Source organism: Theropithecus gelada, chromosome 13, assembly GCF_003255815.1.
Source record: "Theropithecus gelada isolate Dixy chromosome 13, Tgel_1.0, whole genome shotgun sequence".
NCBI lineage: Eukaryota > Metazoa > Chordata > Mammalia > Primates > Cercopithecidae > Theropithecus > Theropithecus gelada.
Window position 1 is genome coordinate 36,930,369 of NC_037681.1, and position 25,131 is coordinate 36,955,499.

The 25,131-nt window shown below is 46.0% G+C and overlaps 1 protein-coding gene across 2 annotated transcripts in view; it reads right to left on the bottom strand.

The window, feature by feature from the left end:
- The window catches only part of FAM49A (family with sequence similarity 49 member A), a 109,713-nt gene that overhangs the window by 62,037 nt on the left and 22,545 nt on the right, over window positions 1-25,131 (bottom strand). Inside the window, exons 2-3 of one of the 2 annotated variants that reach the window (XM_025354247.1) lie at window positions 6,715-6,756; window positions 4,873-5,028 (exon numbers count right to left, since the gene is read on the bottom strand). The gene's annotated coding sequence lies outside the window, so the exon portion shown is untranslated. Of the gene's footprint in view, window positions 1-4,287; window positions 4,451-4,872; window positions 5,029-6,714; window positions 6,757-25,131 lie in introns of those variants that run through there. The other variant, XM_025354248.1, reaches the window with a different exon arrangement.

The window sequence follows — 25,131 nt, forward strand, 5'->3', positions numbered from 1 at the left end:
ACTAGGACTGAGGCATGGTTAGGTTTAGAGATGATTCTGTAAGGAGGGATGACTGCCCAGTCTCTAGAACTAGAACCAGCTTCCTTGTAAGGTGGTGAGTTCCCCATTCCTGGAAGCATGTGAGCGGACACCGAAGGGAAAGATGTAGCTTTCAGAGGGCTTCTAGACATATGCTGCTCTGACCTCACTGCTTGCCCAGTCCTGCATTTTGGAGTCTAGGTGAGACTCAAGTCCAAACACAATGCTTAGTTTCATAGTTTCCTCTTTGGTCTGCCTGAAGCCCCATCTGCTTGTGGAGAGGATGATACACAGCATGAACAGTGCAAGAGGGGACAATTAGACAAAAGTTTTGATCCTGATGTCCTCATAGCTGTGGGCTTTGGTCAAGCCATTTCCTCCCTGAGTTTCAGTCTCATCTTCTGTACTTGGTCCCAGGCTACCTCCTGGAGCTTGTGAACATCCAATACCATGAAGTGCAGAGATCTTGGCACATCCGGGGAAGTGTGCAGGTGAAAGATTAAGTCTAGCGCATCCATTTATCTTCCAGCCAGCAGGGGTGATGGGAAGTCAACTGCACCATGCTCTGAGCTAGGTTCTAGAATAAATTCTACATAATGTACACATATATACATACACACATATATACTCATATATACACACACTTACGTACATGCATATGTACATACACACGTACATAAAACCCTCTGTGTGTGTATGTACATATACGTATTCCACCCCAAGAGTTCCAAAAAGAAAGTAGCAGGGGAAATACAGTTTTCACTTAGAAGAAGCAGACTCGGGTCTCTGCAAAGCTGCATTTTACCACCAGAGAGCTATGGTGCAATCCATGCTGTTAAATCAGTGTTTCTGGATGATGAAGACGAATTCCTCCTCCTCTTCTTTCTACTTCTTTTCTTGGTCCTCTTACCCTATTCTGCTCACTAACACCTCCATAGGGTCAGAGAAAATATCAATTCAAATTAGTCAATTTGCTTCTTTTTAGTCACTGTTGGGAACAAAGTGGGAGGATGAGGAGGTGGCTACTAATGGATTTTTGAAAAGCAGAGTTGAGGCATTATCTGAGCATGAGGAGCAGGCTGGCTATTTCCTCCTCACCCATGACAGAGAAATCAATGTTGGCCCTTATTTATAGAGTGCAGTTCTGTACCTGAGTATCTCTCTTTCAGCTCCCAACTCCTACTCATCCTTCAATGCCCAAATCATACGGCTCCTTTTGGAGCCTTCTCTGACTGTCCTGGGCAGAGAACACATTCCATCCTCTGCATCCACATCGCTTTGTTCATGTCTGGGTTCTTATCTGCCATGTGCTCCTCTGACTGTTGGCTGCCTTTGTCTTTGTCACGTGATTAGAAACTCCTTGAGGTGCTGACCATGTCTCATTTGTCCTGATGTTCACGGCCCAACACGGGGTGTGGCCCTTGGTAGATACTCAGATATTACCTGTTTAATGAGTGTGTAATTTCTAAAAGAACACTCTGATTTTAGTATTCAGTGGAGAGACGGTTAAGGAACGGATATTACTCATTCATTTTCTGATGGGAAGAAAATGTAACAAGACCTAAATCCCATCATTTCTACTAGAATAGTTAAGTTTTTGCCAGCCAATTCTATGAGAAACAAAACTTACGTTCTAACCATTTCACAGCTATTTGTGTACTAAGACTGGGCATGAAATGATGATGTTTAACATTCATTACAGCACCAATGGTGGGAAGGTCATTGTCTGCATCTACAACCCATGGCCATCTCATTCAGTTGATCTGTGTGAACTTATTTTACAGCCAAGGAAAATATAATCTTATAATAATATATGAAAGAGGTATAAAATAAGCATTTTAAGGAACTGGGGTTTCAAATAAAATTAGGCTCTTTGCCTCTTAAAACTCCAATCTTATCAACTCATCCATTTTTGCTTAAAACTGTGAGCAGCTCTGAGCTGTCCTCAAAATAGACTCAAACCACTTGGCTTGGTCTGGAAAATCCCTCATTCATACCCTCGCTTCCCTCCCTAAGTGAGTCCCTTGGTCTCTCAGACTCACCTCTCCAAATTCCACAGTCTCAGGAAGGAGGTGAAGGTGCACAGTGTTCCCCAAGGCACAGCTCTTGCCTATGTATCTCCATCTTCCGGCCTGGAAATTCCTAACACCCTTCCCTGAAGCATCTTGACCTCTTTGCTTGATACCTGCCTGGCTATATCTCATCTCCAGGACTGAGTGCAGTCTACCTACTCCTAGGTAGCTTCCGTGGTTGCACCCCTCTATCTGGGTCAGGGGACTCCTTCTCTGAGCTCCCCAAACACCCATTCCTACTGCAACACTGATGAAAGTGTGTTGTCTAGCCATTAGTGTGTCTCCTCGTAAAACCAGAAGCAACTCAACCGCAGGGGCTGACCTAGTCCTCATTTATCCCCAGTGCCTGGTGCGGCATTCACATAGAAGAGGTACTCATATATCTGCTGAATTAATGATCCTCCTTCTACCCTGAAGGCAAGAAGCAGACTCAGGTCTCTGTAAAGCTAGACCAATTGTCTAGATAGACCAATTGTCTACCATGTAAGTAAATTCCAAGAGAACAGGTAAAAGTGACCTGTGGGAGGTTCCAGTGGAAAATTCCTACTCTAACAAATTGGCTCTATGATGATCAAATTAAGACAACTGTTTACTTCAACTTACTTTATCGATGCAACTTCCTCAAGAAGCCTTGATAGCACCAGGCCATGGAGTCCTAAGAAAGGGACCGAGACTCATTAATCTGCAGTCTCAGTAGCCAGGGCCCAGTAAAGATTTTCGAATGAATGACTAACACAACATTGGGTAAGAGCTCTGGGGAAGAGAAAGGAGGGGTAGAAGAATCTCCAGAAAAGCCAGTCAGAACATAAACGCCCAAGTCCTTTATGCCTTCACTTCATTCCACAGGCTCCTCATTCCTTCTGCTCCAATCTTACTGGTCACTCAAGGTTGGGTAAAGCCCAAGCACATTCCCTGCTCAGAGCTTTAGTTTTGGCTCTTCTTTCTAGCCTTGCTCCCTCACTTTCTCCAGATCCTGCCCAAATAATGCCTTATCCAGAGGTGTTCCCTGGCACTGTATATAAAACACTAATGCCCATTTCCCTCAACTCTCTAGCTCTCTGACTTAGCTTTATTTTTTTCTGCTTTACTTTTTTCATAGCACCTAATACTGCCTGATGTAATACATGCATGTGTGTTACTTGTTGATGATCCCTTGACTCTACTTAAATGCAAGCTCCTTGAGAACAAGAACTTGGTTTTGTTCTGTCCTGTATCCCTAGCATCAAGATCAGCGCGAGCCACCCACTGCATGGTTCATGTTCCATGAACATCTATTGACTGAATGAATGACGGGATGAATGACTGCCTTAGAAAAGGTAACAGGCAAGGAAGAAAGCCCTGAATGAGCATATGCTTGGACCCTGACTGTCTTGCTGAGTGCCAGGCCAGGACACCTGCCCCAAATCAATTGACCCTTACTCTTGGTCTTGGATGTAAGCTAGTCTGAAGGGAAAAAGACACCAGCAGGGAGTTAGTTTTCAGCTAATACCTCATGGGACAAAGGGGTAGGAAAGTAGTGGTTCTAACTTTGGGTATGGCAGAGAAAACCTTCCAACGGCCAGGTTGGAGAGGCAATCTGGCTAAAGTCCAGGTGAGAAAAGGCTTCTATGGATGAAGAACTCTGAAATAAAAAAGGCTGTTAACAGTTTCTCTCCTTTTTAAATTGTTGGGACTTAACAGTATTTGTGGACAAGGCCTGTTCTAGATTTTAGGCACAAGGCTCAAATGAAATCCAGATATGGGATCAAAGCTATATTTAAGTAGCTCTTAAAAAGGGTGGGTAGGGAAAGGAGCTGGTATTTGCTGAGGTCTCCTATAAGCAAGAAACCATGCTCATGCATGATCTCACTTAATCCTCAACACCAGCTTATAACATGGAGTGTACTATCCCTACCTTACAGGTGGGGAAACAGCAGCTTGGGGATTTAAAATGGTGATTTAAGCAAAATCACTGAGCCAACACATAGCACAGCTGAGATCTGAAGTCAGGTGTGTCTAAGTTGCAAAGCTTTTCTCCTTCCTCTGAATTATGCTATAGCTCAGAAACTACTCTAGAGAAAGAAACCACAAGAGGAAGAAAGGAAGCAGGCATGAGATAAACATGTTCCCCAAGAATAAGAGTCTGGCATAAGAAACAAGTCTGGGTTAAGACAATCCTGGGAATGCAAAACGAGCTTTAGATATCACCTGGTCTTACCTTCTGTCCTATGCTTAGCTTTGTGAAACGCTTTTGCTTCTAGTTTTCAAGAAAAGTCAAGGTATCTAGCTGAAAAAGAAGAGTTTCAAGACAGAGGATAGCAGAAGATAACACCAAAAACTAGTGCAAGAGTGAAGATGTGTGGCCATCTCAGTGTGCTGGCTTGAACTGAATTTGTTTCTAAAGATGTTGTAGCAGGTGGGATGCAAGTCAGTTCTCTGACATGGGATCTAAATTCCATCTCAGATTGGCTACCAAAGGACCTCTCCTCCTACTGTCTAAATCTAGCTGGGCAGAAAGGAACACTAAATGGTTCTGCAAGGAAAAAGGAACCTAGATCTACAGCTCGAACCTGTTCTTCCCCTGCATGTAATTCTCAGCTACCTTCTTTCATTCCTTAACCCCCAAAGACTCAAGATAGCACAGATCCCATTCAGAATACAGCTATAGAACCCAGAGCCTTGAACGCCTTCCTTGATTCTTTCATGTCTTTCATAATATAAGCATGCATATGACATATTTCCTGCAGTACAATGACAGTTATCACTGTGCTACACGCTATAACCAAAGTCAATTGTTTCTTACCTGGAAATATCTCCTGCGATTCAGTTTCACCAATCCAGGCTGATGGAATGAATCAGCTTAGCTGCTGTCTGGCCAAAGGAAGTTGGGCTTCCCAAATCAGGACGGTGGCCTCCTAAAGTCCTGTAGCTTTTCTGTCCTTAAGATGGTGGTACCCTGCTAAAAAGGGAATGCAAGTCATGTTACTGTGAGAAGCAATTTCCTATTCTCTACTAGTCACAATATATTTTTTAAGGAGAGCAGAGAGTCACAAGATCATAGATTATCAGGCCTGAAGGACATCTAAGAGATAATCTTGTCTAATTCTTTCGTTTTATAATTAGGAGGTTGAGGCTCAGAGAAGAAGCAGCCTCACTTGGGGACTCAGCAGTTTGGGAGTCAAATACACATTGGAACATATCTCTGACTCTCTGGCCTTTGACTTACTTTTTAAATGCAGCCACATGGTCAGGTTGACTTCTCCAACACGTGGTCATTGACCTTGAATGGGAAGTCATTTTATTTTTTGTTGAACAGTTTTGAAAAAGGGAGGTGGCACTTTTTCCAGATTGCTGTTTTTGTAGTTTCACCCCTGGGAGCTAAATTAGTAAAACAGCCCACTTCAGGCATGTGATTGGGATGGTTCTCCCTGTTTCTCACTAGAAAAATATTGTTATAAAATGCCATGACCCATGAACACAGTGACACAGTGGCGAGTGAGTGCTGCTCTTCAGTGAGAAGCATATGTGGCCCCAGGTCTCTCTCTCTCTCCCTCTCTCTCCATGTTTCAGAGAAACACAGCAACAGACATGGACTCTTTTTCCATGAGTATTATTTATTGCAGGGTTTTCTTCCTGGCTCCTGTGCATTTGAATGGCCACTCCTTTGTGCAGAAAACCAAATCACAGAAAACAGAGGGGAGCTCTCACGTATTAAGCAAATATCTGTCAGGCATACCATGAGAATTGTATAGATATACTTTCTTATTAATTTGTCCTTAAAAAATCCCGGTGAGATACCGTTAATTCCATTTTTCCAAAGAGGTAGGAAACCAGTCTTTCAAGAGCTAGGATGATCTGCAGAGTCAAAAAGAGATACAATGCAGAACCAGAAATAAACCCATGCCTCCTAAATCTACTTTTTGCTATCTAAACTGAACTATAGTTTGTTTCTAGGGCAAAACACTAGAGTTGCCTGCTTTTTCCAGTGTTTCAGCTTAAATGTATGAGACAGTTCTTTGGAAGCTGAAATTGTTATAAGGGCATGAAAAATTACTCTTATTAGATTCTCTTTCTGATGGGGGTGGGGGATGGTGGTGGGGCTTGTGGGGGAAGGAGGGGTCTACAATCTAAGACTTCCTGACAGGCTCCCAGGCCCCTAGAGGCTGGGCTGGTTCTGGCTCTCAGCAGCAGGGCCAGCAGCAAGAGGGCACCTCAGGAAGTCATAATTATCAATGCTCCCTGGCTCAAGGCTTTGTTCCTGTTCTCTGACAACAAGGGACATGCCAGGAGAGATGGGGTGGGGGTGGAGAAAGAGGAAGAAAAAACAGGAAGTGAAGTGGGGGAGGAGGGAAGGAAATGATAGAGAAAACATAGCAACTCTGAAATGTCCTTGGCTTGATGAGAAAGTGATTTCTGAGTGGACTTTAGTGGAACTGGGCCCTGCATTTTGGGAAACCGGATTGTGACGGTAATGGGGTGGGGCAAAGACGTTTATTTCCTCCAAACTCAGGGTTGGGGTCCACAAATTCCATTTCCCACCACTGAGCACAGCCTGGTACAGGGCTGTTTTCCACACACTCAGGTGTAGACACGGAAGGTGGTGAATTTCCAAAGAAGGAATCTGGGGTAAGGCCATGTTCCTCACCTCCTGACTGTGGCTGAGGGGACAGGCGTGTCACAAAAGGATCTGGAAAGTGATCAGGTATCAGGGAGAGCTATCCCATCCTCATTGCCTTTTTTTTTTTTTCTTTTTTCTCAAATGTCCTCAAAATTGAACCCATTTTCAGAGTGCACGACTGGGACGGATTCACTCAGCTGGGTTCAGCACGAATGCTGCTATCTTCCACCACAAAACCAAGAAGGTCAGTCAGGCGGAACACTGGGTTTCCTCCTGATCATGATTCTAAGGCACCTCCTGCTTGTTTTCCTATCCATTTTGTTCACTCCATTTACTTACTGAGGCTTACAGAAATTCCCCAACTCCAAATGCACATCATAAAGAATGACAGTCACCTGGTAACTTGAACAACCACACACCACATACAGAGATGACCCTAATAATAACTTAATAATCAAATACCACTTCTACTCATGCTAATACTATTCATAGACCCCTGATGGGCACCAGGGGGTAGAGAATGCAGAGCACCCTTATGGGTAAGCCATCACATACCGGTCACCCCTACTCCAGCAGGTCCCCCATACTGGCTATGCATCTAAGAAGCTAACAAAAAATACAGACACAATCCAGAGTAGCGATCAGGAAACTTGTATGGTTAAAAATCTTCTCAGAGGGTTTTAGTGTCACCAACCTGGCTCCGATCCATGGACTAGCATTCAGTTAACATGGACCCCAACTCAGCTCTCACCCTCACCCCACCTTCTCCCAGCTTACAGATGCAACCACAAAGGCTCTCCAAGGGAAGGGGCTCACTTCAGGTCCCACAGCTAATGGCCTCCCAGGGATCTGCCCCACTCCTCCAAACCAAACAGAACAAAAAGTCAGTATATGTTTGAGAGGACTCCACGCCTTCTGAAGCAATTGCTGATGGTTTACTGTGTGGGTCACCCCAGGGCCAAGTGTCCATTAGGGAGAACAGAGAGCAAGGAGGGGGGAAAGAAATGGAAAACTCTCATCTCTCGTCTCCACAGACTGCACAACCTCACATATCACCAGCAACACCAGCAGGCATTTGCTGCCATCCAAGCAGCCACGCTCGGCCCAGGCTACTTCCACAATGCCATGCCCCGTGCCTGGCCTGGTGGGGATGCACACAACCCAACACAACCAGGAGTTTGCCCTTCTGTAGTACCTGGCAGCCAGGAAAACGCTTTCCCATATCTTTTCATCTTTGCTCATTTTGAGAGAGGTACAAAGCTGAGGGGTAATCACCCCAGTTTATAAATGGAGAAGCCGAAATCAGAGACAGGAGGTGCCTTATCCAGAGTCTCAAAACAGACCTAGGGCCTGAAATAAGCATCTCCTGTCTTCCAGTCTAGTGACCTTTCCCTGTGTCCTGTCCCTCCCCACCCCATTCAGGGGAGGGCTAGAGAACAGCATCAAATGGCTGCTGCCTTCCCCTTTTAAATGGATCTGGAAATTGAAAAGTAAGGCAGAGCAACAGAAGGGAAGGCAATATCCACTATGAGAGGCCAAAAGGGCTCCAAAGACCACATCCTCACCCTCCAGGGTGGGCAGTCAAGAGACCCAAAGCCCACAGTGGGGCATGCTTGTGCCCACAGTTTACCAGCAGCAGAGCTTAGATTGAGTCCCTCAATGCTAGCAGCACAGACCAACACTGAAAAACCAGAAGGGGTAGGTGTTTAGATAATAAAAATAGCTAACACTGATCAAGTACTTACTGCATATTGGGCTTTGTTTAGCACTGTACATATAGTGACTCCCTGAAACCTCATGGCAACCAAACTACGTAGGCATTATTATTGTCCCCTTTTACAGATGAGGTAACTGAGGCACAGAATGATTGAGGCACAGAATGATTAAGTCACTTGTCCATGGGATTTAGCTTTTGAGTGAGAGAGTCAAGGTGTGAATGTAGGCAGTCTGGCTCAAATTCTGCAAAGCCAAATAGTGGAAAGAATGAGAATAAAGCAAATACACTAGGAACAGACGACACCTTCGTTCAAAAGGAGAGAAGGAAGATAGGAGACTCTCCAGGCAGGAAAGACTGAGAGATGCTGTGCAGGCAGAATTAGGAATTTATTCCCTAGTCCCCTCTGGGTAGCAGCTGACCAATGTCAGCCAACACCAGTAAATGACATCCTAGTCTTCGTGTTTATACAGCAAGACTGTGGGAGGAGCGAGTGGCTGGGCCAGGGAGGGGACAAAGGGAGGGCCTGAGATGGGAGAGTCACCAGGATGGGTGGAGGGGATGATGCTTTGGGAATCCAATTCCTATGTCCCACAGGGATGGAGCAGCTGGGCAGGCTGGCAGGCAATTCCCTTTGTGCATCCCCAGCACCAGCAGGGCACACATGCCCGGGACACCAGGCTTCGGGGATGCCACTGGGTTTCAGCCTCATGAAGCCTGGGAAGCCAGGAAAGACAGGGGTCATCTCTCACCATTTCCCCCATGAAGAGACTTAAGCCAAAAACAGTCACAGCCCTAGAACAATAACAACAACAATAGCAACAGTCACCATTTGTTGGCAGGTTATGATTTGTCAGTAAATATGCTAGATGTTGTATATAGATTATGTAAAAACAATAACAACTCTGAGAGGTCCATATGATTATTCTTAATTTAAGAGAAGCTAAGTAATTCTGCAAAGGTCAAAGCTAGCAGGCTATGAGAAAGGATCTGAACCACCATTTATCGGACTGTGAGGCCCCTGATCTCACCTCAAAGCCATGTGTGCTGTGAAATGGTTAAGTGACTTGCCCACAACCGTGCAGCCGTGCTAACCCACAGCCAGCTTCTGGGCTGTCAGAGCACATGGGCACAGGCTTTTATGTCCACATACTCCCTACACTACACATCCACACTAAGTGCTGCTAACCACTTTTATATACACAGACAAACAACTGGGGTGACTTAATGGTTTATCATCCAAACCAGGATACCTCTGAGAGTGAAAGGGGGCCCTTTTAATAATATTGCTGGGACAACAGGCAGACACCAGGACTGTCCTAGGCATGTAAGAACAAGCGGTCACCTGAATACAATCCACACTCCCACAGGCTGGTTACTTTTATATCCAGTTGTGTTGGTAGAGAACTCTCCTGGACAATGCCTTGCTTCCCAATCCACACAAATACTTCTTTGCAATAATTCACTCTCCCTGTGTTCACCTGCCTGTCCGGAATTCATGGAACTCGTTGGCCTTATAGAGAAACAGACTGATGCCACTTGGTTATAAAGCAGACATTCTATGGTTTGAGAAGGGAGGGTGTCACTAACCGAAACAGTGTATTTTAAGAGACTGGTGGGTTCCTTGTGCCCTGGCAGCCTGGAACCCGAATACCCAGCTGTTCTGATAAGCAGCCAGTCAAGTCCCTTAAGCGCGAGGGCTCTGTGGCTTTCCCATTGAGGACTGCCTGAGGCAAGCAGACGGGAAACCAGCACAGGAGTACAGCTGCCACCAGTACTGGGCTTGCTGGAGAAACTGCAGTCTACTGGGAGGACACAGACCTGGGGTCCTCGGGGGACAGGCACATCTCTCAGACAAGGCCTGGCCTTTTTCTGCTGCCGATCATGCCTGGAGGTGAGCAGCTCTAGCCTGGTGAGAGATCTTCCCCTTTCCCCCTGACTGGGCCTCGTGGGGAAGGAGGTGGCATTTAAAGCTCGTTTTTGTTTTGCTCTTTCCCTAAGAATCTGCCTTCTTAGGAATCTCTGACCAAGAGGAAAGAAGAATCTGCTGTTCTTTTGAAGCCAGGAAATCAGTCTTAACAAACTCTCCCATCAATACAGGTAAAGTGCAGTGCTAATGAGAAAGCAGAGGGAATTTGTCTGTTCTCTGAAGAGACCGTTTCTGGCATATGTTTAATCGTGGAGCATCACAGGGCCTCGAGGCCATGGATTTTCAGAGGCCCCAGAGAAGCCTGCCAGCTCCCAGCAGCCCTAGAAACTGGCAGGGCTCTTGGAGGCACTGACGGGCAGGGCTCTGGGCCCTCATCCTGCGATAACAGGAATAGAGATACTTTTTACCTGTTTTGTGTAGGGGCTTCTACAAGTGATGATTTTTTTTGGTAAACAGATCCTTTTGCCAAATTAGGCCATGTGCACAGGTTGTGGGAGTTAGGGAAGGCACTTACCTTCTTATGGGTTACCGTTCACCACACAACAGCTGTGATTATGACTATATGTTATAATGTTATTCTGGGGGACACTTAAGACCTAGAGAAGGAAAGCATCTGTTTGATGCCACCCAGCACACAGCCTTCCCACGGTGGGAAGCCCAGCATGGAAGGAGCCCAAAGACCAGATAGTGACTAACTGGGAGTTAGTCACTATCTGTGGCTCAGGCAGTCCTAGACAGTCAGAGGCCAACAAACCAGTGATGATGGTGATGGGGCAGGAGATATCAACCTTATTCACTGAGCACTGACTGTGTGCCAGGCATGGTCTAGACATCACCTGGATGTTCCATCCAGCCCTCGCCCCACTCTTGCTGGAAAAGGCAGTGCTCCTATGATCCACATCTTACAGATAAGGAGCTGGACAGTCACTCAGAGAGGCTGGGTGACGAACTCTGGGTTAACGGCAAGTAGATAACGAAGTGCGCATTTGGACTCACATCTGAGGGACCCCCTCCTGGGCCCTGACCACTGTACTCTACAGCAAAGGAGAGGACCCAGGCCACCCTCAGAGGTGGCGTATATGAGTCATAGGGTGGGGAAGGCAGTTGCAAGTGGCAAATGGTTCAGAACCAGAACAAGAGCCCAGATCTCTACTCCTGGGCTCACATTAGTTCCATTTCCCAGGGCTGTGGTTTAATATCTCTCTGTGGTCTTTGTAACACCTGAATAGCCATTAAGATGAGTGTACCCATGTTCAGGGCAGGAGAACACCTGCCAAACTGGCTGCAGCATTCAGGAAACTCCACCAAGCTTTTCGATGAGTTCACATCGCACTGCCTGAACACAGCTGCTGGGGTGGGTTCCTTCTCCTTGAGACTGCATTTCAGAATGTCAGTTACACTAGGTCTCCTCTGAGTGAGGAAGTGGGAGGCACATTAGAAACCCAAGCAGACCAGCTTCCTCTTCTCTAACAGCCCCAAGCAACAACACAATTGGATGCCAGATAAAGGGGCATTTTTACCTCCCCTCTTCCCATCCAGGGCTCCAACTATAGGAGCATCACCATTCGGGAGGGGTAAGGGGCACACCTTAAGCAGGTTGGAGATGTCAGCAGCTGACAGCCTGCCTTGTCTCCATCAGGAAGGCAGCAATAAGACAAAAACCAGCAGTCTGGGCTGTGGAGTCTGAGCCTGACCACCCCCAGGGGATGCAAGCCAGGAGGATGCCTTGACTTAGTCTTGACCTGGGTCTACCCCTAACTTGGCCTTGGCTGGGCTGTGTGACCTTTAGTCAGTCACTATGGTCAGATCCTCAGATACAACACCCGTTAAATGCAGATCATATGGCGATATATACCAGCAAGCCTCTTTGGACTACTTTGAAAACCAAATGAGCTATTACATTTTTGTTCATGTTTTATCTCCACCATTGGGTGGAAAGTTACTTAACAGGAGAGGTCATGTCTCATTCATCTTTACAAACGATTGTAACTAGCCCAGAGCCCTGCACAAATGAGGAGTTGATGGTTGAATTTGTAAAATTCAGCTTCTCTGAGGGCAGTGAACAGCCCAGCGTAGCTGGGGATGAAGGAAAGTGGTGGCAGAGATACAGTGAGTAGAAAAAGAGGCTGTTGTCAGGCTGTGGAGGACTTTACATATACCGATGCTTCTAAATTTCATCTGTAGCTGGATGGTAAGCTTGTATCCCAAAAGCTTTAGTAAGCATTAGTGGAGGATGGTGCTGTGGAAAGAGCCTGGGGTCTCAAGCCCAGAAATCATGAACCTCAGTCTCCGGTGTTTGGAGCTGAGCCTTAGTTGCCTTATCTGCAAAATGAGAATCACAGGTTTATTCCAGGGTCATTAGGGGTGCCTAGCATTTAAAGTGACCAGTGCGGTATTTGGCATCTATTTGAATTTCGGCAAATACTACTGCCCTAAATGAGTCAAGCTGACCTTGACTATCAGATGTAAGGGCATGTTACAGAGGTTCTAGGCCAGTGCTGCCTTGGAGTGAGAAACTAAGCAATGGTACCATGGCCATACTGCAGTGAGGACAATCTAGAGTCTAGAGTCAGTCTGACTACAGTCATGTGCTGTCCAAGTTTCCAGCAATCCTGGTATGCTCCGGCATATCCTGTGAACACCTACAGCCCTCATGCACCCAAAGGCCACATGGTGTCACATGGCAAACACCCCCTGAGTCCCATAGACCACCTCAAAGCTTCCCAGTGCCCCAGCCTACAGCACTATCTACAAGGGACACTGTCAGGTGGCTTCTGTTGGGTGTTCTGTAGAGATCACTTATGCCATAAGGCCGGCTAGGAGGCACAGCTCTCTGGGCTGAGAAGCAGGAGATCTGGGTTCCAGTTCTACATGGCAAGTGACTTGCCCTGTGCACAGTGGCTGAACAGTCTTGGGACTCTCAATGTGTGGAAATGCCCTTCAGTGCAGTGTTTCTGTAAGAGCTTAACCTAAGATATACACTGCCATTTGAGAAAGTCATGTTCTTATCAGGCAAACCTCTGCTAAAACTACCCTGACAGTGAAGCCCCTTCTGTAGAATGCTCCTGTTCAAACCCAACAGGAATATGCTCAAGTTCAGAGGGTCCCTGGTTTCTAGTTTCCGCCTGACCAATTCCTGTCTGTGCCACCTCCTGTGAGTCATTACACACCGATGAGCCTCAATCTCCTCATGTGAGCCTCAGAGGCAACAATATATTGCTCATACTATTTTCTAGCAAACTGTTTCTTAACACTTCACAGAAAATACAAATCTCATTTTATTTGGATACTCTGAGGTCGGTCATCCTTCATTTTTGTGGGCAGAGCCAGACACACTTTCACAAAGCAGGCACGGGGGAAAATGAAAAACTTCCATCATTCTTGGGAAGCGGGAGAGAGTCAGAATCCATAGGATGAGGAATGATTGAGAATGTACCCATGACAGCTGGGAGCCGGCTTATCTACGACGCTGGCAAGGGTCACCCCTGGCCTCAGCAGACAAACACTGGCAATTGCGCTCCAGACAATAGCACAGCTGCTCTTGTTCCTGGGCTCCCTGCTGTGAGGCAAAGCAGGGGTCATATGATCAGTATTCAGCATTGCATTCGTCCCCAAGATGCAAAGGGATTCTGCCTTCCCCAACAGCACAGGGCTACAGGAGGGGGGTGCACACCCCTCATCCCAATCGGGGGAGCAGTGGATAGAAGAATGGATAAGGATAAGATCCCCACAGAAATTGACTACAGGAAAATGCAGTTTCCATGTGAGAACCACCACCTCTAACAAAATCCATATTCCTTAGCTGAGGGTACAAGTTCTTCCATAAACGACTGCATACTAATTAGAGCCATCCTTTATGTAAACTCCCAGCTTAAGCCCAAATGTGATTTACTGCAGCTTTGTACTCTCTTGCCCTGCCCTGCAGCCTAGACTTTCACCCCCTACCCTGTCTACCATCCTTCAAGGCCAGCAGCAGAGTCTTACTTCCTCCATGAAGTGTTCTCTGATACCCACCTAAGACCACAATCCATACTGACCTCTCCCTGTTCTGAACTCTCATAGAACTTTCTGTCTGTGCCACTCAGCATTTAGTGCCTATGAGTTGTCTCATGACTTTTATTTATTTATTTATTTATTCATTTTTGAGACAGGGTCTCATTCTGTCACCGAGGCTGGAATTCAGGGGCATGATCTTGGCTCACTGCAACCTCCACCTTGAATAGTTGGGATTACAGATGCAGGTCACCATCCCTGACTTTTTTCTTTTTTTTTTTTTTGGTATTTTTTTTATAGAGAGGGGGTTTCACCAGGTTGCCAAGGGCTGGTCTCGAACTATCTGCCAGCCTCAGCCTCCTACGGTGCTGAGATTACAGGCGTGGGTCACCGCACCCAGCTACCTCATCACTTTCTGACGGGACCGTTACACCAATCCCCTAACTGGTTTGATCCTGCTTGGGCTGTGGCCCTGTCCTCTGCAGAAACAGCTTTTCAAAACACACATTTGATGATGTGTCATCCCTGCTTAAAACACTTCAAGTATTTCCTACCACCTTCATGATAAAGTCCAAATGCTCTACCATGCTCCTACCCTTCTCCTGGGAGCATCCACATTCCAGTCACACCGAAGTGTTTCCCAAGGTTATGTAATGAGGTGATATCAAAGGCAGGAGGAGAACCTGGATCGCCTGATAACTAGCTGAGGGTTCTTCCCTCAGTCCCTGGTGCTTCCCAGGCTAACACTGGACCACAGACAGGATGACTAGGAGCACATGACACTGAGTCATGGTCAAGGTGAGAAAGTCAAGACCTACTAAGTCTTTAGGCTTGATGAGCTTACACTGTTGATAGCCAGCTGATCCACCAAGCAACCAAGTGGGCAGTAGGTGTCTGAGACTCAGGCAGAGATTCATCTGCTGTTTCACCAACAGTGGGAAGGGGATCACTATTTCTCCTTTTGTAGGTGTAGAAAATAAGACTCCCAGTGGTCATAGCTGCTATCGGGACTAAAACACCAGCCACACCCCTTCTCTTATATTCCAGAATGGTAAAACCCAACATCCCCCCACTGTCACCACTTTGATGCCTCCCAAGCATCTTACAGTAGACACATCTGATGGCGAGTAACAGCACCTAGTTCCTGCCCAAGAGATCATTCTGTCCAAGACCCCCTTCTGGGGAACTTCATTTCTGCTCTAAGACCAGAGCTATCCCATGACTTTTCTAACTTCTTCAATGGAAAGATTGTGAAAAGAAACTTTCATTTAATAGAAGAGAGGGAAAACTCCACTCTAACTGCTTTATGTTTATCCAGAGAAGTTATCAAAAACTCTTACCAGGCGACTGCTTTCCCCCTAGGACATCACAGTGATAAGCACATGTGTCTGGGGGTGGCAGAACGAGGTCCAGAGGAGAGCAAGACTAACATGTGATGAGCAGCACACACGGACCCAGGGGCATTCTGAGCCGGCTGGCACCAGCTCACCAGAGCCAACTGTACAGATCCCTTCCCAACTTCATAATCAGCGAGGCCATGGAAGTAGCTTGAAACCAGCCGTGGTGGAAGTATTTACACCATGGAAATTGTCCCATGCTCCCAGCAAGTCTGTTTGGCTTTTGTTTATCCCAGAGAATTTGTTATTAAACATTTAGGAGCACACCACTGAATGGATCCATAAGATGGACACTGGGTTGGGAAGACAAGACTTAAATTGTAGCTAAAGCTCTACCGCTAACTCACTGTTTGACTTGGGCAAGTTTCTTCCTGGTGCCTAAGTTTCCTTAACTGTAAAGGACATAAACAGCACTTTGGTAAATGTAAAACAGGGAGGAGACATTTGGCAATGCCTGCAGACATTTTTGGTTGTCACAACTGAGGTAGATGTGGTGCTACTGGACAGAGATGCTGCTAAGCATCCGACCACACACAGGAACACCCCTCCTCCTCCCTTAACAGAGACCTACTTTGCCCCAGACTCTCTTACTAGTGCCATGGTTGAGAGATCCTGACGGGGAGATAGTCTCACAGTAGCCCATTGAAATACCTTGAACCCATCAGCATGCAGAAGGAAAATAAAATGAACTGAAATCAGCTTGCAGGAACCCTGGGAGGGCAGTGGTGCAAAACATTGCCACGGATGCTACAGGTTTACAATGCAAGGATGAGGTAGATCTCTTGCCCTAACATGGCGCCGGGCACACCATAGGTGCTCAGTAATCATCTGCGGAAAAAACAAATGTGTCTAGTTGAAATAACAATGTAGTCTCTCTTTAGCAAGCCTGTACTCCAGCCTGTGTGCATCCCCTACAGTGACACCAGGCAGAAGAATCTGACAAGTGTCTATTCACCTCCTCTCACCTCCTCTGGGAGGGTAGTGAAAAGACACGGTGTGAAGTTCCAGCCCTGGAGACTCAAGTTAGACAAATAATCACTAGCCTGGCATCCAGAGCAGCGATGGTCAGAAGAGCAATTTTATTTAAGTCATTTTCTAATAGGAGTTGAAGCATCTTGAAAAGTGAGGTTTTCAAAGGCTCCTCTGGGGAAGCAATTGTCAAAAACACACAGCAGGCAACCTTGCTTTCAACACATTCAAAGCCACTTTTTAAAGACAATCCTTTTATTCTCTGTACCGCTTGGGATTGAGAATGCATTTAGCACAAACCACCAGAAGCGGAAACAGAGTTGGGTAAGAAACGCGACCGACGTTGTGGCAAGCACAGGGAACTGCAACAGAATCTGATCAGGCTGGCACCACTCAGACACACACAAGGAAAGAGGCAATGCCAGGCAGCATATCTACTGTCCCCTAGCCTCTGGGGCCTGGAGTCAGCGAAAGTCAGGGGTGAGTCGTAACCACAAGCTGTTCCTGGAAGTCCCTTGCAAGACTCTGGATTCTGAGTTCTCACACTGAGAGAGGTAGCTGATTTCTAAACAAGCGATGACAGAACAGAGGACCTCCCTCTGTGACTCCCTGAAGATGTGAATCTGACCGTAAACTATCTGACTCACAAAGCCCTTTAATTAAAAGCCCAAGGGCCTAGAGCTAATTCGAGATGTGGCAAGACCCAGTAGTTTCTCAAGCACCAGAACTGTGAGCAGATTAATGGGGATAATTTCGTCCTTCCTGGTCTATAAATGACAACTCACTCAACTATAAATTAGATGCACTGAATGCCAGAGCTGGAAGCCACCTGGGCAACTCTCTGCCCAGCCCCTTGCTTTGCGGATGAGGAGCCCATGGTCCAGGATAGGAGGCTGACTGCCCCAGACCTGGTCCCGAGCTTCTTACTGACTTTCAGCAAAATGCAGCTTTCTTGGTGTCCAGTGCTGAGTCACCTATCTATTCGGAGAAAATGTTTTTGTTGAGGTCTCTATACTCCCTCTGCAAGGCTTACTCAGAACTCAGGACAAGCTGGTTACAATCCATCTGGGACCTAGGGTCACAGGTTGGAAGTAGGACAACTTCAGGGAAAGAAATTACCCCTGCCTGGGTAATATAGTAAGATCCTATCTCTCCCCTAACCCCTCGCCAAAAAAAAAAAAAAAAAAAAGAAAGAAAGAAATACAAAACATTAGCTGGGCATGGTGGCATGTGCCTGTAGTCCCAGTTACAAGGAAGGCTGAGGTGGTAGAATCACCTGAGCCTGGGAAGGTGAGGCTGTGGTGAGCCATGATCATGCCTCTGTACTCCAGCCTGGGTGACAGAGCAAGACCCCATTTCAAACAACAAAAAATAGAAAAGAAATTTCCAAAACTCCCACATACCAGGAGCTGGCTCCTTCCATCACTCCTCTGTCATTCATTCCTCACATCCACATCCCAGGACAGTGGGTCTTCTGATGCCCAGGCTAAGTGAGATAAAGAAATCTGCTTGGCCAAACAACTAATGGATTTCTTTGATGCAATGCTCATCAAACTCTTTTCTTTTTAACTTAAAAGTTGTAACATCTAAAGCAGCAACAAGATGACTTCTAGGAACTGAGTGTTTGTATCCCCCTAAATTCATATGTTGGAGCCTAAATTCCCAATGTAATGGTATTAGGAGGTGAGGGAAGATTCTTTGGGAAGAATCAGGTCATGAGGATGGAGCTTTGTGAATGAGATTAGTGGCCTTCTCCAAAGAGACACAACAGCGATGATGTTTTTCTCTCTTCACCATATGAGGATGCAATGAGGAAACAGCCATCTGCAAGCCAGAAAGCCAGCCCTCACCAGACACTGGATCTGCCCACACCTTGATCTTGGACTTCACAGCCTCCAGAACTTGGACTTTACAGCCTCCAGAACTGTGAGAAATGTATTTCTGTTATTTAAGTACTCTAGTCTGTGTAATCTGTTACAGTATCCTGAACTGACTAAGCCAATGACTTCTTCAGTAATGACAAAATAATTTTACCACATATTATTAATAAACCTCTAATATATTGGATTGCAAACTTGAATTTTTTCCTGCTAATAATGGCTAATACTTATGCATATGATTTATGTACTTTTTATTATACAAAATAATCTCTCATTAACAAAATAGCTTCAAGTAGCATCTACCATTCTCATTTCATTGATGCAGAGACAAAGGTCCAGAGCGCTCAGGTGAAATTTCTGAGATCACACAGCCAGTCAATGGTAGAAGGGTGTCTGATCCTGAACTCTGTGTCCTTCACCAGGGACTGTGTCCACTTAGGGACCAATCAGATGCCACAGACCCTGGAAATCAGTATCTTTCATTAATATGTCTGCTGCGCGTGGTGCTGAGGGCCTGGGTAATAGAGGGTGATGGGTGGGGTGGCAGTAGTGATCTCATCTTGGGGTTTGGAAGGAGTCACACACCTGAATGGCACACAGTTCCCGAAGCCTACCTGTTAGTAAAGGCTTTGAGGTGCATTCAGACAGAGGGGCAGTAAGAAGGAGAAGGAATCTCACTGGAGCCCTCCCTGCAGGCTGTCACGGGCTTCCTGGATTTCTTCCACCCCTGGGGATGAAGATTCAGAGAACAAGGTATGGTACCTCCATCTTGTTTGCTAACAGCCCATAAGCTTCCAGGAAATATAAACACAGGAAATGACGATTAAGTACAGTGTGGCAGTTGCACGGGCTGGTGTGGAAGTATCCGTGGTGGGCACCAGGCTCCACCTGTGTGACGGGATCTGGCCGGGAAAAGCTTCCTGGAGGGGCCGGGGCCTAATCAGAGTGCGAATTCCATACACCACTAAGGGAGGCAGTGAGGATGTGAAGTGGGAATAGGGTGTTCAGGCAGAGAGCATGGGCCTTGAAAATGAACAAGTGACAAAGCTCTTCATGTGAGGAACTCTGTGTGAAGGGGTGTGACTGGAGCATAAGAAATTGATGGGATGGAGTGGGAGGGAGGCTTGCACCGTGTGTGAGGCAGGGGCTGGGAGGACCAGAGGGCCCAGCAAATCCTTGTAAAGGATTTTGAATGTAGGGGTTTACCTTTTATTATTTCGCAGAGATAGGGTGCTATTGTCAGGTTTGTATTTTATACCGTGTGAGTGGGTGGTGTTGTGTGTGTAGATCTAGATCTAGATCTACATATCACTCCTCTGGCAGTAGCGCCCTTGGTCAACTGACTTCACCCCTCCTTCAATTATTTTCTCTCTCAAATGGGAAAAACATGATGGGCCCTCCATATCTCAAAAGTGTTGTAAGAATAAAGTGAGGTAACTAATAAATAATTATTAAAGATTAAGAAATCGACAAACTTATATAAATAATTATACCTGGATTCTCTCAAGGCCACATACAGTAAAGCTCAGAACTTTAAAATATCCACTTGAAAAGAATAAATTGGGAGGGAGAGTGTGAAGCACGGAGCAGAGAAGGCCACTTCCTGCAGCTGTCGCTGTCACTGTCTGGAAGGCCCTGCCCAGCAATGCACTCTGGCAATCGCTCGTCCTCTGCTCCCGTGTTCTGGGCTAACTTTCTGATCCATCCAATAGTGGTAAGGAAGCAAAGTACCAAGACCCTCAAACCCACCTTTCTTATTTAGCCAATGAATGTATGTTTCCAATTTTAGAGAAAAGAATGACTCTCACAAAGCTCTTCCTGAATCTTACAGAACAATAAATAGATAGGCAAAGCATATCTGATATTCAAATGAAATGGCAAGGTCTTTGTCTTACACGACGGGCACAGAAATGCCCAGTTGATTCCAGTTTCGCTCTTTCAATCTGTCCTCACCCTGGACATATCTGACTCCAGCTAAAAGAAGGCAAGACCAGTTGAAGCAGCCTGCTGCCTAAGTACCTGCAGTGTGGGGCAGTCTGTGGAGGATAAAAGCCTCTTTCAGGAAGGAATAGTTTCCAACCACTGCACAATTACCTTTATTAGCATAACGTCTCATTGTGCATTTTGCAAAACACTTTCCCATTCCATCTCAGGAAGACTGCAGCGACAGAAATTGTTGCCACTGGGGGGAAGAGCATGTCTGTAAAATTTAAACCATTGGGCATTTGTTCAAGACTCCTGGGAAATGATGTCCCTTGATATATAATTCATAATAGCCTTAAAGCTTGCCCTACTTCTGACACATAGATGATATATTTTGGAGAAGTCAAAGAGGGAGGAGGAAGAAAAATTACTTTCAAATGGCTCTGCTGTTCTTTGCCTTTTGAGTAAAGCCTGACAATATTTTGGACCACTCTTTTCTACCATAAGGGCTCCCCTTTAAGAGCTTTTTATTTTATTTTTTCTCTTTTAAATTGAAGAGGCAGCATATCATCCAGTTTCAGTTTTATCTTCTGTAACACCGGATAAAAGATGAGGCTGAATCCATCTGTTAGCACATACAGGCTGCAAACTGTGTGAACGCAGGCACACCCGAACGCGTGCGCCTGCATGCACACACACACATATCCTTGCAAAAAGGGGGAAAAATCCACACTTTTAAAAAATTTATCATCAGCAATCCTACCAATGCCGACCAGATAGCAGCACTTTTATCCTTTTATGGGCAGATTCAGGAGGAAGCCAGCCTCGCCCCCACAGAGGCTCTTCCCCCTGCACTGCCATAGGAATTGGGATGCTGGGACTGGCAGCTGGCCAGCCCTTCCCCCACAGTGCTAGGGTTCTAGCCTCCTGAAATCAGTGATGATACCACTGGGGGCCATAGCCTGCCAGCCCCAGCTGGGGGCTGGGAGAACCGCAGGGCATTGAGAGGCCTTCCATTCTCTGGCACAATTGGCCAAACGACTAGGCTGTTTTTCTGGGGAAAATGGGCAAGTAGCCTGCCTAGTTTTATGGAGGCACAGTGGAGAGCCCCATCTGGTTGCTTGACCTTTCCTATGGTGCTGCTGGTCGGGTGGCACTGTGTATCGCCCTCTCTAGGCCTCCAGAGCTGCTTTTGCTCAACAATGACTGGCAATGCTGCATGCAATGGATCAGATCAGGTGCAACAGAAGATCAGAGATTGGAGGCCAGAGACGACCGGGATGCGCCAGCTCTCCACCTTTTTAGGTGGACACGGTGCAGGTAGAGAGTCCTGAAAAATGCACAGGGTTCTTTTGTTTCCTAAACTCAGCAACTGTGTTAATCACAGAGTTCCAAAAATAAGCAGCTTCATTTTATTAACGAGGTGAAGCTTGAGCACACATGGGCTTGGAAGAGGATGGAGTGGGGGTGGGGATGACAAGCACGAGGGACAGCCGAGGCCACTGACCTCAAAAGGCTGATGAGTTTCTCAGGGAGGGCCCAGGGCCCCAGATCCAGACCATGTGCCCATCCCTCTGGAGTGCTGAGCCCGTGAACTCTGCTCCTGCAGTGCCTCACATCCGCCCCCTCCTCTGCCCCTACTTCTGCTGCCCTAATTTAGGCCCTTATTATCTTTCTCCTGGACAGTTCTGCACATACAGCCAGATGACTCTTCCCAAAGCAGCACGGCTATTATTGCATCACTCTATGGCTCAAAAACCTTTAATGATTCCTCCATTGACTAAGAAATAAAGCCCAGACTCTATTTTCTAAGGCCCTCTTCATCGGGTCCCTGGCCCAAATCCTAGCCTCATTCTCCACTCCTCCTTCTCCTCCCTATACCATACCTTCAGTCCAGGGTCCCCTTTCCAGCCTTCCCACCTGCTTGCCCTTACTCCTATATGCCCCTTTTTCTAAAATATTCTTTTCTCCTCCATTTCTTTAATTCTAAATCCTATCCAGCATTCAAGGCCAAATTTAAAGGCCACTTCAGCCATGGACTCAACCTTGACTCCCAGAGAAAATTTCTTTGTCCTCTGAACTCTCATAATTTTACTATCCTTCAATCTCTTTCTTCTGCTGTAACAGATTCTAGACACCTTGCTTTTCTCCTTAGGCTGTAAGACATCTGAGGGTAGAAAAATACCACGTTCAACTCTGTATACTCATTCCATCTAGCACAGTTGCGGATACATGGGAGGTGCTCATCAATGTTGCATAAGCACACAAGTGAGCGTGACTGCAGGATGGCAGACAGAAAAATGTTTTGCAGGAGATGCAGCTACATAAGCAGATCATGCCATGATGGCATGCAAAGGAGGCGGGCTGGGTGGGCTGGGGGTGAGAGCAGAGGACACAATGATCTCCACGATGCTGAAGCCAATGGTCAACTCTGTCTTCATCGTTATTAAATCCATTAGTAATAATCAATATAATTGAGTTATCCCTTTTAGAAAGTCTTTATTTACTTGACCACTAGGAGGTCGAGGTCTCTTAATTTTCCTCCTAGTCAATGTCTGCTCCTTCTCAGTCTTTTTGGTTGCTTCTGTCTCTTTTTCTAAATTCTTGACATTGGCACTTCCCAGGACTTGGCCCTTCAGCCTCTCTACTCTATCAGGACTCACTCCTTTAGTGATCTTGCCTTAGTTTCACACCTTTAAATATCATCTCTATTTTGACAAATACCATATTTATATTTCCAGCTTTGACCTCTCCCTTGCCAGCAATAACCAGCAGTCTACTCAGAAGCTATACTCCGATGCCTAACTCAAACTCAGCGTGGCCCAAAACAGAACTCCTCCTCTTTCCTCCCAATCCTGCTCTACCCACGTTATTTCTCATGCCAGCTAATGACAATTCATTCCATCCTTCCAGTTGCTAGGACAAAAATACTGAGTCATCTGAGCCTCCTCTTTATTTCACACCCCAAATTCAATCTTTCAGAAAATTCTTTTGCCTTTACCTTGAAAATATATCCGGCATCCCTGCATACCTTCCATACTAGTCCATCAAGAACATGCTGCCACCAGGGTCCCCTGATTCCATCCCTGACACCCTGTGGTTTACTTGCCATAGAGCAGCCAGAGTGATGCCACTAAAATGTGAGTCCCACCGGGACCCTCTGCTAGTACATGCTCTCCAGGAGCACCCTTCATCAGACTCAGGGGGGAAGGCCTCGCCTCCCCAGGACGTTGCTGACCTCATCCACAGCTACTCTTCTTCCTTTGTTCTATCAGGTCCACCACATTGACCTCCTAGCTTGTCCTCAAATGTATCAGCCCCAATGCCCTTTCTCTTTGCCTAGAACACATTTCTCCCAGATATATGTGTGCTCACTCCTTCACCTTTTAATAGTTTTTGTTCAAATGTCATTTTCTCAATGAGAACCATCCTGACTTCCCTTTTCAACTACAATGGCCTTCCCTGCAGTAGCCATAATCTCCTTGGTTCGGCTCCATTTTTCCCACTGACTTTTTGACCTACTAATATACTAGAAGGCAATAAATATTCCTTTATTACCTTACCTTAAAGTTATTATTATTATTTATAATAGTATACTATATATAAAATATAATTGTTACTTAAATAAGATAAATACATTACTTTAGTACTTTTTTCTTAATGTTATTATTACCATAATAAAATACTATTATTATTACTTTAACATTATTAAAGTTGTTATTTATTACTTACTTTTTTTCCTTAACTGGTATGTCACATCCTTACTGCCTAGAGCTATGCCTGGCATGAAGTAGGCATTCAATAAATATCTGTCAAATGCCGGAATGAATCACTTTAGTCGTTCATCCTTGAACTGTAGCTTAAACAATGAATGGCATTGAGCCACAGAGAAAGGCAACTGAAAGGCTCCTGCAGGCTGGCGGAGCTTGAGGAGCCAGGGCCTGGAGATACAGTCTTCTTCAATACCTCAAGATGGGACAGTGTTGCACAAGCCTGCCTAAATTAAAGGACACCACTAGAGAAGCACTGCTGAGCCCAAACCCGCCATGGACAGTTTCGAGAGACTTCGATATGCAGCAATGCTTTTTAAAAAAACTTTTAAGACATATAGTCACGATGTAAATGAAACACACTAAAGTTAGTCAATAATTGTGTACATGTTCCCTCTACAATTTTGTTTGCATTACACATATATTCACACCTTTAAAAATGATTACAAAGACCGTATCCCCAGTTCTATCTGTATTCGCCCACAATTAGACACCCTGCAGGCTTCCAGGGCCAGGCTCACATCAGTGTTGCCCTCTGTTATGTTCCGAGGGTCCACCCAGACATACTGTTTTAAAGCCTTTGTTCAATGAATGAAGAGATCAATGAATGCCTTCTGAGCATCCCCTGCTAGGAGAAGTTCCATGATGCAAGAATATATTCTGAGAAACAGCACTCCACTAGACTTCACCTATGGGCAGAAAATGCATTAACCATCATTAGCCCCAGTGCCAAGCACAGTGCCTGCAGACATTCCTTAAGTATCTGATGACTGAAGATCAAGCTCATCTACCTGCAGGCCTGGGCATAATAAAGGCGACTCCTCAACTCTCTGTGCCAGCATCTCAGGGCTCTCTACCCTGCTGCCAA